We start from the raw sequence: 15,368 nt of genomic DNA, 5'->3' as shown, positions 1-15,368 counted from the left end.
TCATTTCATTGCTGGAAAGGTTCAAAACCTACTGCTGGCTCTTGCCATGCAATTATGTGAGACTCCTACTCACTAAAACCACCTCCTTCTTCTTCCACTCTCCCCACGGGACTGCAATAAGAATTGCATCGCGGGACTGGATCAGTTTTTAACCGCTGCTCATTATTGTTCGCTCTCTTTCTTGCTTTCTTCGCAGTTCTTCACGCCTTAGCTGTTGATGAATCATTTTCAGCTCAATTACCACTTGATTCCAAGCCTCCGTTGATTCCAATATATTTTCAGGCGTTAACCGCCTGCCTGCTATCGTCTCGAGCCTAGATTGGTGCCACTCAAATACAACATGCTACGCATTCTCAGCCACGTTACTACATCTTGGGCAGCATGGTGACTCGTCGTGTCCAAATCGATGTAGATAAGCCCGATAACCTCAATGTCAATGTCAAGTAGAATAGACTCCCCGATTGCATACATTTTGACGTAGAGACGCCGACCTTCATCCGTTAAAATGTCTATGGGGATTGTCCCTGCCAGTACATATGCTGCTTCTCCTGATGTTCGATAAGCACTGCATACCCGGAGTGCACTTCGTCGATACGCCATTCCTAGTTTTTCGCAGTTTGATTTGTTCTCCAGAACGGTTGCCCAAACTTGAGCTGCGTAGAGTAGCACGGAACTAACTACCCTTGAAATAAGATCACGTCGGCTTTGTCTTGGTCCACCAATGTTCGGTAGTACCCTCGAGATCGTTACAGTGATGAAAGACGCTTTAGTTGCAGCGCACTCAATGTGTTTTTTAAAGTTGAGCCTTTTGTCAATCATTATTCCCAAATATTTAAGCGACTCTTGGGAGTCTGTCTGCCCTTTTTTTTTGAGGAGATGGAAATCTTCAAAAGACACAGGCCTGGGCACGCCAGAGTGTTGGATTTTTACCGGCTAAATCCACCCCCGACTTCCCCCTACCCCGTGGAACCACCTTTAGGTATTACATCACGGGGCGAGGTTAGCTTACTTTAGCTAGGTCTCCTTCGTCTTCCCGCAGGGCTCGTAACCACGCCTTTCTCACTTCTTCCGCTTTTACAGTTTCTCCTGGATTACTGCGTTCATGGAATTGATGGCATCCCAGTCTTCCTGGTAAGCTTACATTCTTCGGACAAAACTTTCCGGTGATATCACTTCACCTAGAGTTTCCTCTCCTTCTTTCTTCCTTGAACCTAGGACATTGGAAGAATACGTGCGCTGGGTCCTCTGGGACTCCGTCGTAGTTTGGACAATTAGGTGAGGTGTCCAATTTATACCTGTATAGGTATTGACGATATCCTCCATGGCCGGTGAGAAACTGGGTGAGATTACAATTGATCTCGCCATGCTTTCTCTCCAGCCAATCCCTGATGGAAGGAATCAACCTGTAAGTCCAACGACCCTTTCCTGACTAGTCCCATCGCTGTTCTCATCTGCTTATGGATCTCTCCCTTTCGGTTTGTATCACCTGCGATAAGAGAGAGATGGACCTGGTGTTATAAATGTTCATTATTTCGGTTGCCAGGATGTCAATCGGCATCGTTGACGAACGCTACATCGTCTGAGATGGCCCTGAAGGCAGAACATACCCTTAAGGCTGTTCTTCTGTAAACCATACTCAGTTTATATGCATTGCCTAAAACCTGCAGCGCGTTTCCCCAAACTGGGGCTGCATGCAGCATGATAGAACTCACCACCCTGGCTATGAGCGGCCTGCAATTATGCCGCGGTCCTCCTACGTTCAGCATCATGCTTGCAAGTCTGTCTGTCTGTCTTTCTATCACATGCACTTTTATTACAAACGGCTATACCGGTTGACACGAAATTTTGTGAAAAGGTGGGAACTGTGAACGCCCAGACATGCAGTGAGTGATATCCTTCCACGAGTAGTACTTTTCGAAACCGGTCTTAGTTTTGAGATTTGTTATAAAGGCGGTGAATGGGAGGGGTGCAAATTGATGATTTCTTTAACGGGCCCATTTTCAGAAACTACCCAACCGAAAAATCTGAAAAATTCATGGAGCTGCCTCTATATGGTGCCGAGGCCTCAAAATATTCTCCATATCGATATCTGTTCAAATTAAGTTAATAATAGTATATTATCATATTTTTGAGGAAATTCCCTTTAAGTTTATCCCAGAGTTATAAAAGTTGGTAGTAGTATAAAATATAATATGAAGCATATTATCCCCAAGTTTGATCAAAATCATACTATTAGTAACAAAGGTACAGTGGCTCAAAATTTACTTTGCCGGGTAAATTTACTGCAACTAAATGTCAATTTCACACTAAAGTGGGTAGTCAGACATGCTAAATGCATATACATAACGGGCTACGTACAAATGGGATGCCCTTTCTTAACGTGTGACCTATTCACTGTCACTTCCGCCTTCTCATGAATATAGGCTGGTCCGGACGCCGGCGTAGCTCTTTGCTTCAGGGCTGATGCGGTGCGGTGGGAAACATCAAGCTCGGTGCCGCCGATAAATTGATTGACGTCCAGGACACGATATTCTGCCCGTGAATACAGATGGGAAGAGCGTAATGACCAATTAGATTTCGAACTTTGTTTCTTTTTTATATTTATCTTTAGGCCGGCTCTGTCTGTTTCCTCCTCCAAATCCAAACTCATTTGGCAAAGATCTGTGACTGGCCAAACAGATGTCTAGGTGCTATCGAGGTATTTGAAGAAAGTCGATACTGTCTATGGGGAACGTTCAGCACAGGTATTGGTTATATGATGCAACCTTGGTCGAGCCCTCATTGGATTTCAAACGCTTCTGGGATTTTACTTCAATGCAGCACTTACATTTTGAGTTTTCAAATGTTTCCAGACACATTCCAATTTCCGCAGCCAAAATTATCTCGAAGTTTATAAATAGCAGGTAAAGTCCAGATCTGAATTGTGTGCGTTGCTTGAAAAGGGTTTTGATGGGTTAGTGCAGAATCACGGTGAAAACCAGCCTACCCTCTGTCGATTAAGCTTTCAAAATACTCCTTGATGCATTATTTTAGCTATTATTTTTGCGACAGCATCGAGCACACAAATAGCCCTTGCAACCGTCGCATTCACCAAGAGTGCCCTTGTTTAGAATCCTTCCCACTCTGAGAAAGCTGCATGTTACGCACCCGTTCAAACCGTAGTGATTCGTCTCTCTTCCTTTGTCAAAGGGGTTTAAGGCGTATTTTGGCAGAGGAAAGCATGGTTAACATGTTGGTTTCCATTTTGCGGATGTGACTCTAGCGTCTTCTAGAGAATCCTCCTTCAGACATTTCGGCGAAAGTCATATTAACCTAGTTTGTCAGACGTTCTTTCAGTTTGAATAATCATCCATTCCAGGCATTGGTTGCGATGACTACCCAAACTTTTTGCCATGAAGTAAGCACGCAGAGGAAGGCTCGCCCGAAAGGCCAAAGTTTCTATATAAAGATTCCCTCCTTTTGCATCGCGGGATAGATGCCATCCCTTTACGAAGTTGCCAAGCTTCCATTAGGTGAGTCCCTCCATGCGGATGAGAGAATGCTCGGCGGATATATTATGGGCGTGAGTCATCACGTGATGAGAACATGATCACAAACGACCCTTCTTCCAAGAAGGATGCCGAAACACATGTTAGCGACAACACATTAGAGATAAACGTTATCTTGTGTATCTTATGTTGTAAGTCATCACGTGATGAGAGGTTGTGTATTTTCCATACTAATAATAAAATAATTAGGATCATGGGTCATAGGGAAATGTGTTATGTATTTTTCCCTATCTACTCATTAGACATAGACAATCCTATTTAGGAGATTAGAATGTAAGGAACAAGGTCAGTTGTTTGAGTACCTCCAGTCTGTATAGTCTGGCCCTCTGCAACGAGTAACAAAATAAACGTTACCAAATAACAAAGTTTATCATTAACGTTAACTCGTGCATATGCACAGATCAGGAGATGATCATGTCTGGAAATACTTATGCGCAAGCCGGGTAGGTGGGAACGTGGATAATTATTGGCTATGAGAAGATACTGGAAATTAAAACCGCCGACGATATCCAAAGATCATCAATGCCCCAGTGGTGGGAACTTCGACTACTGTGGCATCAAATGTAACAAGCGCACAGGAAGGAGTAGAACTAGTTTCACTACAGAAGAGTTCATATGAAGCACGATTCCTCGTTGATTCTGAGTCTTACGCGAGGTTTCGCGTTTGGAAGCGTTACCTCCAGGAAAATTATGCAGGAGGATACGGAAAGGAAGAAACTATTACACTAACTACCCAAACCACGGCAGATGCAGCGACCGATTGGGATCTGCCTTTATCGCCTTGGTTAACAAAATCTTGGAGGGAATTTATCAAGGAAAGCCGCGATATTTACCAGTATATAAGGTCCATGATAAGAGACATAAGTTCGGCTTACGATAAGGCCCAGGAAGAAAGGGGGTGATGATGTTGCGTGAAGAAAGAAGCCACCAGGCAACTAAAGTAACGTAAATTCAAAAGACATTAAATGAGAAACCGAGAAAGACGCAGTGCGAAAGGTTGTACGAAGTAACGGGCCAGCAAACCCGAAACGAAAATAGAACCCAATTCCCAAGGAAGAAGGGCAGGTCAGAAGGGTGATCGAAGCTGGCGGCGGAACTTTCGTAGTCAAAATTACGGAAAAATAGAGTAAGAGTGACAAAGAGGATGTAGAAGCCTCGAAAAATATGATACCCGTAAAAGGACAGGTTAGAGAAGGGTGGAGCCTGTGGCGCGGCAGGATTCGCGGCATTCGAAATTTATTTCGAATGTCGCAAATACCAGCGGACAGATGACGTCACCGGCGCTCTCCACTCAGTTCAGACCTCGCTACAAGAGTGAAGAACAGAGTAAGTGACGAGAAACGTCAGATGAAAAAAATAATGATAATAAGAGAAAGGACAGTTGGCAGTCATTGTGAGAAGAACGAGTTTTGTGCAGAAAGAAAATAGTTACGGACGGAAATCAGTATAATTTCTAATATCTCGGAGTTACTTTTTTGAAATTGTGTATTGAACTTTGGTAAATACGAGAACTTTGTTAAATGCGGAAAACATGTCAGAAACCTATTTCGAATTATAAAAGAATACAAAACTCCTAAAAGCTCATATCCTCATTAGGGTGAAGTCATAACCAGAAATCGCCACTTTGGGAGGTAATGCAAGAAGATAAATGTCATTTTAGACGGTTCAAGAGAGAGAATCTCAAGGATCTCAAGGATCTTGGAAAGCTCTTCTGATAGAAAGCCGACATTAGGGTTAGTCTGCCGGATGTTACTACACACTGCAAGGATATAGATGAGGCCTGCACAAAGGAGAAGGTTTGCGAGGACTTGGGAAACATATTACGAATGTTAGGGAAACCCACGGAAGAATACAAACCACCTTAATTTACTCAACCCTCAAACTGTTGGTAGCACGGAGAGGAAGAATAGGCCAGGTGATGTGTCGGCTTAAGAAGCTGGTGGCAGTAAAATGGTACTTTTGATGACTTGGCTTCAGTCACATTGAAAATGCTTGTACCAGTGCGGATGACAGGTCGAAATAATGCAGGAGATTACGAGCAGAAGGCCATATCAGCAGGGACTATGGCACTGGCAGTGGTGGCATTTGGGTGAAAGATCAAACGCGTCAAGTAGCGCTATCTGGCGAGTTGCTTGACAAGCCAGTAAAGACTATACTCGTAGTAACTACCAGACAATGTACATAGAGATAAAAAATGAATCAAAATAGCTCTCACAATGTGTTAGGTAGGTTTCCAAGGTAAACGAAGAAGGTTTTTGAAGTGAATACGCACTCCGGGCATTCAAGCTCGATTTATCCTTGAATAGTAAGGTCCCAGAAAAAGGTAGTCAGATTACCCAATAAACGACGATTCTATACAATGCTACTATACCTAGAAGGCGATTGCTCCACAACTACGGATGCAATCATGGAGTCGAAATTCTGTAAGCCGTATGTTTTCAGGCAAGGAGGCTTTATTAGAGCCTCAGGGGAAAACCTGGTGAGGACGGTCGACAGAAAGAGTACAGACAATTGCGGGACCACTTAAAGTAGGCGAGTCGCCACAGTTTTCTGAAGGAAATTGTTCCCCGACCAAAACAGCGTAAGCAAACAGTGGTCCAGATCAACGAGCGCGTAATACCTACAGTTACCGAGGAGAATATGTGGCACAGTAAGTCCACAGGTTTGGATAGCAACAGAACTTCGAGACTAGCAGTGCAGAATAGATCCGACCATTTAGCCAACCCCTTCGAAGCCGGACTAAAGAAATTATTATTTTCAACTCAGTTTGAAAAGCAAAAGTTGGTGTTACCTTGCAATGCCGGTGAGCTTTACAAAGTGAGCGCTGGATTCTGGTAGCTGCTATGCTGTGTTGGGCTTAGTGCCAAAAACGCAATGCCGCCAATTGGGATCGAAATAAAGATGTATGACTGGCAGAGAGAGCTTACTGCTACGTCATCACCACTTACACCACAGGGCTTGTTACTGGGTCTGCGGTGGAATTTCATGAATAATGGAGTGCTTGTACTTCATGAGGAGTTTCACACGGCGAAGAAGGGCGGCAAAGACTTAAGTGAGCTGACTCTGACAGATGAGAAAACAGAAGCGATCTGAATAACGAACCGTAAAAAGAGAGACACCGTGGAGGTGGAAGTCGGTACCTGGGGTTGATAATTGACGCCAAACTGCGGTTTGGGGAGCATAAAAAGTATGCTTGTCAAAAGGCAGCTAGTGCCACCCTATCACTTACGAAAACGTTGTCGATTATTGGCTGGCCAAGACATTGTCAGAGATTGCTTCTAGCCGTAGCGACCCATTCTGCTTAACGCGTCGCCTATGAGGACGTTCTCAGAGCACGAAGCGAGTCAATTAGGTTTACCGGCTGATGGCTCTGAGGCTTGCAGAGATTATAGAAATAGATGAAGCAGTACTAGCCGTGGCGGGCATAATCTCAATCGACATTCTGGTGAAAGAAATGAGCGATGGGGAATGCGGCAAGGTCAGATTTGCGCGAGCTTTGCAGATGCAGATGGTTGATGTTCTTTGAAGAGAGTCTGCACTGATTCAAATCTGGAGTTCGTGAAAGTATAATCTAGTTTTTAAGAGAGCTTACCTTGGCCGGCTTAGAGTACATTCAAAAGAAGTTTCGCTTCAAACTTCTGTGGAGTCTCTTATATTTACAAGTTAATCAGTTTTTATTCTTCTGCTCTTAAAGGCAGGTACTCTGAGGTGGCGGGGAGGAAGACGGGGCGGCAACCCTGTCGGCTGAACCAAAACCAAGTGGCCGGGGAGAACCTCCACGTGGTGGTACCGGGAACCGCTGTATCGCATTGGCTTGCCGGCCATGATGCAGTAGGCGAATGCCCCAAGGCCTAGCAAGGGCGATCAGACCCGAGTCTGCACGGGGACTCATCTGAAGTGGCTTGGGTCACGAAACCTTACCAGAGGTATACTGGCACCATGGGAACCGAGGTAGCCCCTGGACTCTTATACTTCGGGAGAATTCCTGTCGTATCTGAGTACAGCTCGGTTGGTTGCGGTTGGCCCCCCTGTGGGAGCTTCATGGGGGCTGTGGTTGTGCTCGAGCGAGAAGAGACCTTCGGGCCTCGACGTGGTGTTGCGTATCAACACGGGTGCCGTACTCCATAGTTCGGTAGAAATTTAGGTAATTCTTCCATCCACCAGTATGAATGCTAAGCCATGCACTTGGTATAGACTGGTACCGTTGCGCTTGTCTCTGCGGGGCTGTGTCACAAAATCAATCCGCGCCTGAAGAGGGCCGTAGGATTAAGTCTCAAGACAGGTACCTACGTTATTCACCGAGGACTTCACTGCTCTTAAAGGCAGATGCTCAGAGGTGGCGGTGAGGAAGACGGGGCGGCAACCCTGTCGGCCAAACCAAAACCAAGTGGCCGAGGAGAACCTCCGTAGTGGTGGCACCGGGAGACGCTGTATTCACTTTGATTTGAATGCTCCAAAGGCCTAATTAGGGCGATCAGACCCGAGTGGCAAATTGGTCACCAAACCTTACCAGGGGTATACTGGTACCATGGGAACCGGGAAAGCCCCTGGACTCTCATACTTCGGGTGAATTCCCGCTGTATGTGAGTACAGCTCGGTTTTTTGCGGTTGGCCCCCCTAGTGGGAGTTTCATGGTGGTTGTGCTCAAGCGAGAAGAGACCTTCGGGCCTCGGCCTGGTGTTGCGTCTCAACACGGGTGCCGTACTCCATAGTTCGGTAGAGGTTTAGGTAGTTCTTGCATCCACCAGTATGAATGCCAAGCCATGCTCTTGGTGTATACTGGTACCGTTGTTGCTTGTCTCAGCGGGGCTCTGATTGTGGTCATAAAATCAATCCGTGTCTGAAGAGGACCGTGGGATTAAGTCTCCACGACAGGTACCTACGTTAAACACCATGGGCTTAACTGCTCTTAAAGGCAAACTCAGATGTGGTCTGCCTGATTTCTGAGTTTTTGCAGTTATCGGCTTCATCAGGACACCATTTTACCAAACGTGCTTCGGATAATATGGAAAACCTCTTCAAAGTACTCTGAAGTTGTGCTATTCAAAGATGAGCCGCCAAAGGCAAAGGAGTCTTTAAACGCTGAAGGAGATGCACACTGGATATTGCCCACACTTGGTGATATAGCAGGGACAATGTTCTCATTCCCAACAAACTTCGTCTTATTTTTTAATATCTTCCATTGCCGTTGTCATCGTTTAAGGTTCATGCAGACCAGTTGTGTTCGCATCACTAGCTTCCCTTTCTTCCGAGTTTTCTGGTGGAGACGAATGAGAACGTCCTGGGAAGCGAGATCACACTAAACTTAAATAGTTCTCTCCCCTTAGTGTTGAAGTTTTTGCCGAGTCTTCCTATCCCATTTTCTGGAAGAGTTAGATAACAGTGCTAGCGGCGGACCCGCTGGTTTCCAGTTCCTGTTATAATGAGAATTGCCGCACTCTCCCCTCTGGCTAACCGAGACGTAAACAGGCTTTTCGCTGAAGTGGAGAGCGTAGTTTCCACAGATTATATAAAAGCTGGATCAAGGAAACCGGTCAAGGTTTCGAGAAAGCCGCTATATTTTCTCCACAGCTTACCACAGGTAGAAATCATACTGAGAATGCTGCCCACAAAGTTATCGAGGGTTCATTTGCTAGCATATCTGGAGTAAGGAGCAATAAGTCTGTAAACTATGTACCTCTTATAAGCTAATCAGATTATCCTTACTTGTAATTCTTAGCAAGTGGTACCCAATGTCACAATAAAGGTTTTTCCTCGACCGAAATTAGACTAATTAACCGTTGCAGAGGCGTCCCTATACTAACCACCAACCACTACACGTTTCTCTCCCTGCTTACTGTCACTACCTTACCTTGTCAAAATTCACTTTTATTGATAAACAACTTCCAATCTACGGTAAAACTGAAGTTAATTTAATCAAACCCAAGGAGTAACACCGGATCAATTTCGAGATCCTTCACTTTACTTGTAACTCAACAAAACACTTCATCCCCTCATGGTTTGATCTGTTGTACTCACAGCGACCTCCGACCCCACATAACGTAGAGTAGCCGCATTGACCAAGTAAATATACTTCATGAAGCAGTGAATGAATTCAGGCATCTGTTTGTCCTGACCCTTGACCCCCATACAAAAGGAGCACTGAAGTCAGTCAGTGTCTGAAAAATTAGAATGGCTTTGAACTTAAAGTCCTGCCAAACTCGCACTCAGCACCGTCGGGACGTAAAACGACATCGAAACCGCACACATGTAGAGCATGTATTTGTTCCAGGATATCTGGAAACGAAAGGACATGCAAATCTCGTCCTTTCTGGTCCAGCAAATTGAATTGAGTTTTGTTTGGCGATTTGGCGGAGGACGGTGTCGTTCTTGCCAATGAATGCATAGTGTCGGACTTATCTAAATCAATGGTGGGGATGAAAGCATTGAATTGAATGCAAAATCGATTTGATAGCACTACGGGGGGCCGATTTGAATCGCGATACGAATTGATCAGTAGTCGTTCCGATTGAATGTCGCTTGAGCACTTAGAATTTAATCGTCGCTGCGAATTAAATCCATTTAAAAATCAACACCTCTCACAGTCCGGGACAAGCTTCATCCGAACACATGCTGTGATATCCACTTATCTAAAAAGGCGCAACAATCCCAGGAGTTCACTCACCCCCATTGCCTTCAGACTCAACGAGCCAATTACAGCCGTGCAAATACTCTCCCCATCCATCCACTTGTGTGCTCAGCGTCCTTTAGAGCATGCATGAGAGAATCCCATTCCAGGAAATCAAACCAGCTCTAATTGAAAGTCCTTGAAAATTGAAATTGTTTGTTCGAAGATTGAGGAAAGGACCAATCGATGGCATCCATCACATATGTGCGTTGTGTTCATTTCTCCGGTGTGCAACAAGGGTGTGAGGTCAGACAATGGCGGTGGAAGGGGAATGGTTATTGATAAAGCTAGAAACAATATGGTCAGAGTTGACCGTCAACGAACAACATGTTTTTCGAGAAAGTTTGTTTCATTAGGAAAGGATGGGGATAAAGTGAGAGTGTGAGTGGGGACCGCCAGTATTTCCTGGTGAATTAATGGCGATGTTGATGTTGTTCATATAATGCCGAGTTAAAAGGCAGGTAGAAATGCTTTGCAGAAATTGACCAGACTTTGAGGGAAGAAAGATGATGTTTTCACAAAAGGGAGTGCAAGGAACAAAGACATGCTGGCAAAGTCGTCCGGATTCGTTCGATCGGTTCAGTTCCATCAAACGAGCCCCGAAAGGTTAAGGTGTGAGGACGCTTACAAAACGATTGACGCCCTTGCAATGTATGTTATGAAGTAGTGTTCAAATCCCAATTGATTAAAATTGTCTGGGTACAACATCAGTGATTTACCCACATTAAAAGGACATTGCTCGAATTCTAATTTACTCAGAAGTTATCTGAGATAATTGTTTCACACTCCTCCTGTCTTTGTGGAAAGAAATTCAAAATATTCCGTGAAAAAAGGCAAAACCTGAGGTCAGGGGGTAATCAAACCACCAGTAATGTTATAACTGTCCCTTACAGACGAGAGAGCAGGTATGGAAGGTTGAAGTGTCTCAACGGAAAGAGCTGTCCATGTGACACAATGATCGCCAAAGCATGTGATGCGTCAATTCCCAGTAGAAGTCTCAACTGCTGGTGGAATATAGAACTTACTAGCCTTCGATCAGCTTGCTATAGAGCCAAAGGAATGACTAAGACTGTGCCAGTTCAAACCGATTGGAGAAAAAAGGAGCATGCCTGTATCAAAGCGCGCAAAATTGTCAAGCTCCCTATCCAATGGACAAGAGAAATGCTTTGAGCGGAATTGCTTGGGAGTGGACGTAAGCTCTTGAGAGATCGGCCAGAGAATCGCGATGGGACAGTCCAGAAGCGGCTAATCTTCGCAGATCACGTGCACTGCCCTGTCATCGAGGGGTTATTCCAAACAGCAAGAAGAAGGCACTGATAGTTTCTACCGGTCTATGAATGGGACGGCAATTCGACTAGTCATCTTCTGAAGATCTGTGACGGAATAGGAGACCGCAAAGCCGCGAGTGTGCATGGCATACCAATAGGATTCTTAAGCCTACCGTGAAGTCCGGATCGGGCACATTTGGTGAACTGTTTGTTGCTGAGGGCCAAGGGGACCCCTCTGATTGACAGTATGGGTTCCTTAAAGTTAGATCAATCTTTGATGCCATCAACTTGGTTACTGGCTTGGCCGAGAATGTAATTTACCAAAAAAGTAGTACCAGCAAACATTGCGTGGTGGTGACCCTGGACGTAAGAAATGCATTCAGTTCGGCAAATTGGAAGCCCCTATCTCGCAGCTAATATCAACATCTAGTTGCAGAAAGGGGGTATTTCGCCACCGGGGATTTTCCACAGGACTTCATACTGGGCTAACGGCTGTAACACATCATGTAAAATTACGAACTTAATTTTCCGGTCCCGGTGGGTGCTAGAGTGGTGGGTTAGGCCGACGATATAGCACTGGTTGTAGTCGCAAAAGATCTCGAAGTTGGTTGGCTAGAAAGTTCTGGTTTGGCATTTGCTTAGAAAAAACTTGAAGCGTTCCTCATCACCAAGTGTCATAAAAGAAATTATGCCCTTATTCGAATCGGGAATCATATCATCTATTCCAAGTTGGCCATAAAGCGAAGCTCAGTTGTTAATAATATGTGCACTATTTTTCCGGCAAAGCATCCAAGGCAGGCAAGTATGGTTCTGGCCAGAATGAGGCCGGATGTAAGAATGCTTCAAGGTTGCTTATAGCCAGGGTAGTAAGTTCGATCTCGCTCTATGCGGCTCCAATTTGGGGATAGGTATTGGGCTCATTCAACGCTAATAAAGTAATTGTAGTCTACTGAAGAAAAATTATAAAGGTCTGCTCTGCCATCAGGGCTGTCTCAGATGATGCTGCGTTCGTCATCTCGGGAAAGATGCCGATAGCAGATGAGATGACGAACCTTATATATTTAGGTATCAGGTGTATCACTCCTTTATCAGAGAAAAAGAAATCCTAAATGGATAATAGATATAGATAGATGGCAAGAGCATTGGTAACGCTCGTGGAACGACGGTGGATAAACAAGCCGACCCCCTGTCATCAAGGAGTTGTAAGATCAATTATAATCTTACCCAGCTTCTTACACCGTATGGAGGATATCGCCAGCATCTATTTAAGCTTTAAGCTGGACACTTCGCCCGATGGTCTAAACTTCAATGGGGTCCCAGAGGATGCAGAGCACGTATTCCTCGACTGTCCAAGTTTCGTGGAAGAAAAGAGAAACAGTGAGAACACTCAAGGAGAGTTGCTGGCACTGAAAAATCTGGTGCAGAGAATTCTAGCATGTCAAGTGGATTGGTTGCGATCAACTCTATGGTCGGATCTAATCAGAGTAAATTACGAAAGTTAGAGAAGAAGATAAAAGCGCGGTTATGTACGCCGCGAATTAAAGAAAGGGCACGACCAAACCTACTCCGCCCCATAATATAATACCTCGTGGTGGTTCCACGGGGCTGGGGGAGAATCGGGTGTGGTTTTCGTGGGCAAAAATCCTAGATACTGTCCAGGCAAGGGTCTTCTGAAGATTTTCATCTCTCAAAAAAAACTGTTAGCATATTCCAAGGGGAAATATACAACATAAACTGGTGGACCCACAGCAAGGCTACCATCTAGAGAATCAAATCATCATCATCATCAACGGCGTAACAACCGGTATTCGGTCCAGGCCTGCCTTAATAAGGAACTCAAGACATCCCGGCTTTGCGCCGAGGTCCACCAATTCGATATCCTTAAAAGCTGTCTGGCGTCCTGACCTACGATATCGCTCCATCTCAGACAGTGTTTGCCTCGTCTTCTTTTCCTACCATAGATATTGCCCTTATAGCCTTTCCGAGCTGGATCATCCTCATCCATACGGATTAAGTGATCCGCCCACCGTAACCTATTGAGCCGGATTTTATTCACAACCGGACGGTCATGGTATCGCTCATAGATTTCGTCGTTATGTAGGCTACGGAATCGTCCATTCTCATGTAGGGGGCCAAAAATTGTTCAGAGGATTCTTCTCTCGAACGCGGCTAAGAGTTAGCAATTCTTCTTGCTAAGAACCCAAGTTTCCGAGAAATACATGAGAACTATGGTGAGACGTTTCGAGCTGAACACTTTTTGTAAGCTGAAATAGGCTCTGTTGGCTGAAAACAACCGTGCGCGGATTTCATCAACGTAGCTCTTATCGGTTGTGATTTTCGACTCTAGATAGAAGAAATTATCAACGGTCTCAAAGTTGTATTCTCCTATCCTTACTCTTCCCGTTTGACCAGTGCGGTTTGATGTTGTTGGTTGGTTGGTTTTCGGTGCTGACGTTGCAACCATATATTTTGTTTTGCCTTCATTGATGTGCAACCCAAGCTCTCGCGCCAATCACCGCCTGCTCGATCTGGATAAAGTCAGTTTGTACGTCTCGGGTGGTTCTTCTCATGATGTCGATATTGTCAGCATAGGCCAGTAGTTGGGTGGACTTAAAGAGGATCGTACCTCTTCCATTTACCTCAGCATCACGGATCACTTTCTCGAGGGCCAAGTTAAAGAGGACGTTGATGTCGAATGGTGTAGAGAGTGATCCTGCTGCTTTTATCTGGTCTCCCACATTGGTCAGGGTCACCCTAGTCAGTCTTATCAATTTCGTCGGGATACCGAATTCTCTCATGGGAATCAAATCCAAACAGATAATCTTCGAGGCGGTATGGAAGTGTCTTCACAAATGAAATGCAGCCATACCTTAGGTTTGCCATCACATTGACATAGAAAATAACAAACAATAAACCAGCTAACAAAGAGAGGTACAGCAACCCGGCTCTGAAGACCATATTCCTTCTGTAGAATCGAATTGGGAGTATATAAATTTCCCCTTGAGGTTTAACGTCTTGTTGAGAAAGGTTGTTTCTTGTAACATGCCAATTGAGAGGATGTTTTCTCACATATCCATATATCCCTTTAACATTATTCAAAAATCCCAGGGATTTTGGTCAGCCTTCTGGTAATATGACCTTCCTCCTATCCTTCCTTTCCTTTTGACAACACAGCCTCATGGTTTGAATTTGCTCATTCGTCACCAATTTTGATTATTGTCGGGGGTCAAACGCCGTCCCGATAGTGTAAAACCATTGATGCCTCGACTACTAATAGAGATTTCCCCATCATTACTCCTTTCAGAGCATTTAAAAATGTAAAGTGACAGAAAATGCATTCTCTCAAAAGCCCCTCCGAAACAGTGCTTTTATTGTATTGTTTATTGAACATCTGGCGTTAATAGTTTTTCTGTCCTTAGTTTATAGGAAGTTTCCTTCGTGACTGCGAGTACGGTGCTCTCTTTCTCTTTCCTGTCAAACTATCCCCTAAACTAAAAATGTCCTGACCTAGGTTATGTTGACAGTTGACAATCGAACTCCCTCATATTCTTCGTCGTAACGCTTTGATCCAGCCTTCAGTTCTGAAAAAAATTCAAGGACGGTTTTCCGTTTGGTGCTCAATAATCGGCCTCTCAGGTCTTCGAAGAATTGTATTAAAATCCCAGCCATGATTTCCAAATGGTGACCTCTAGGGTCCAACACCAATCTGTCCAATGTCTTCTCTTATTCTACTAACTTCCCGCTAGAAGGAGTATAACAGCACTTTTTTGCTCTCATTTAAACTGCTAGGAACCTACAATACTATTTTTTAAAAAGGGGCATTCCACAAGCTTCTACACGACCTAAATGTCATTTGTCTTTCTGCAGTTATTAGTTTAGGGGAAG

Source organism: Hermetia illucens, chromosome 3, assembly GCF_905115235.1.
Source record: "Hermetia illucens chromosome 3, iHerIll2.2.curated.20191125, whole genome shotgun sequence".
Taxonomy (NCBI): Eukaryota; Metazoa; Arthropoda; class Insecta; order Diptera; family Stratiomyidae; genus Hermetia; species Hermetia illucens.
The sequence above is the reverse complement of the archived record's forward strand: the minus strand, read 5'-3'. Positions refer to the sequence as shown.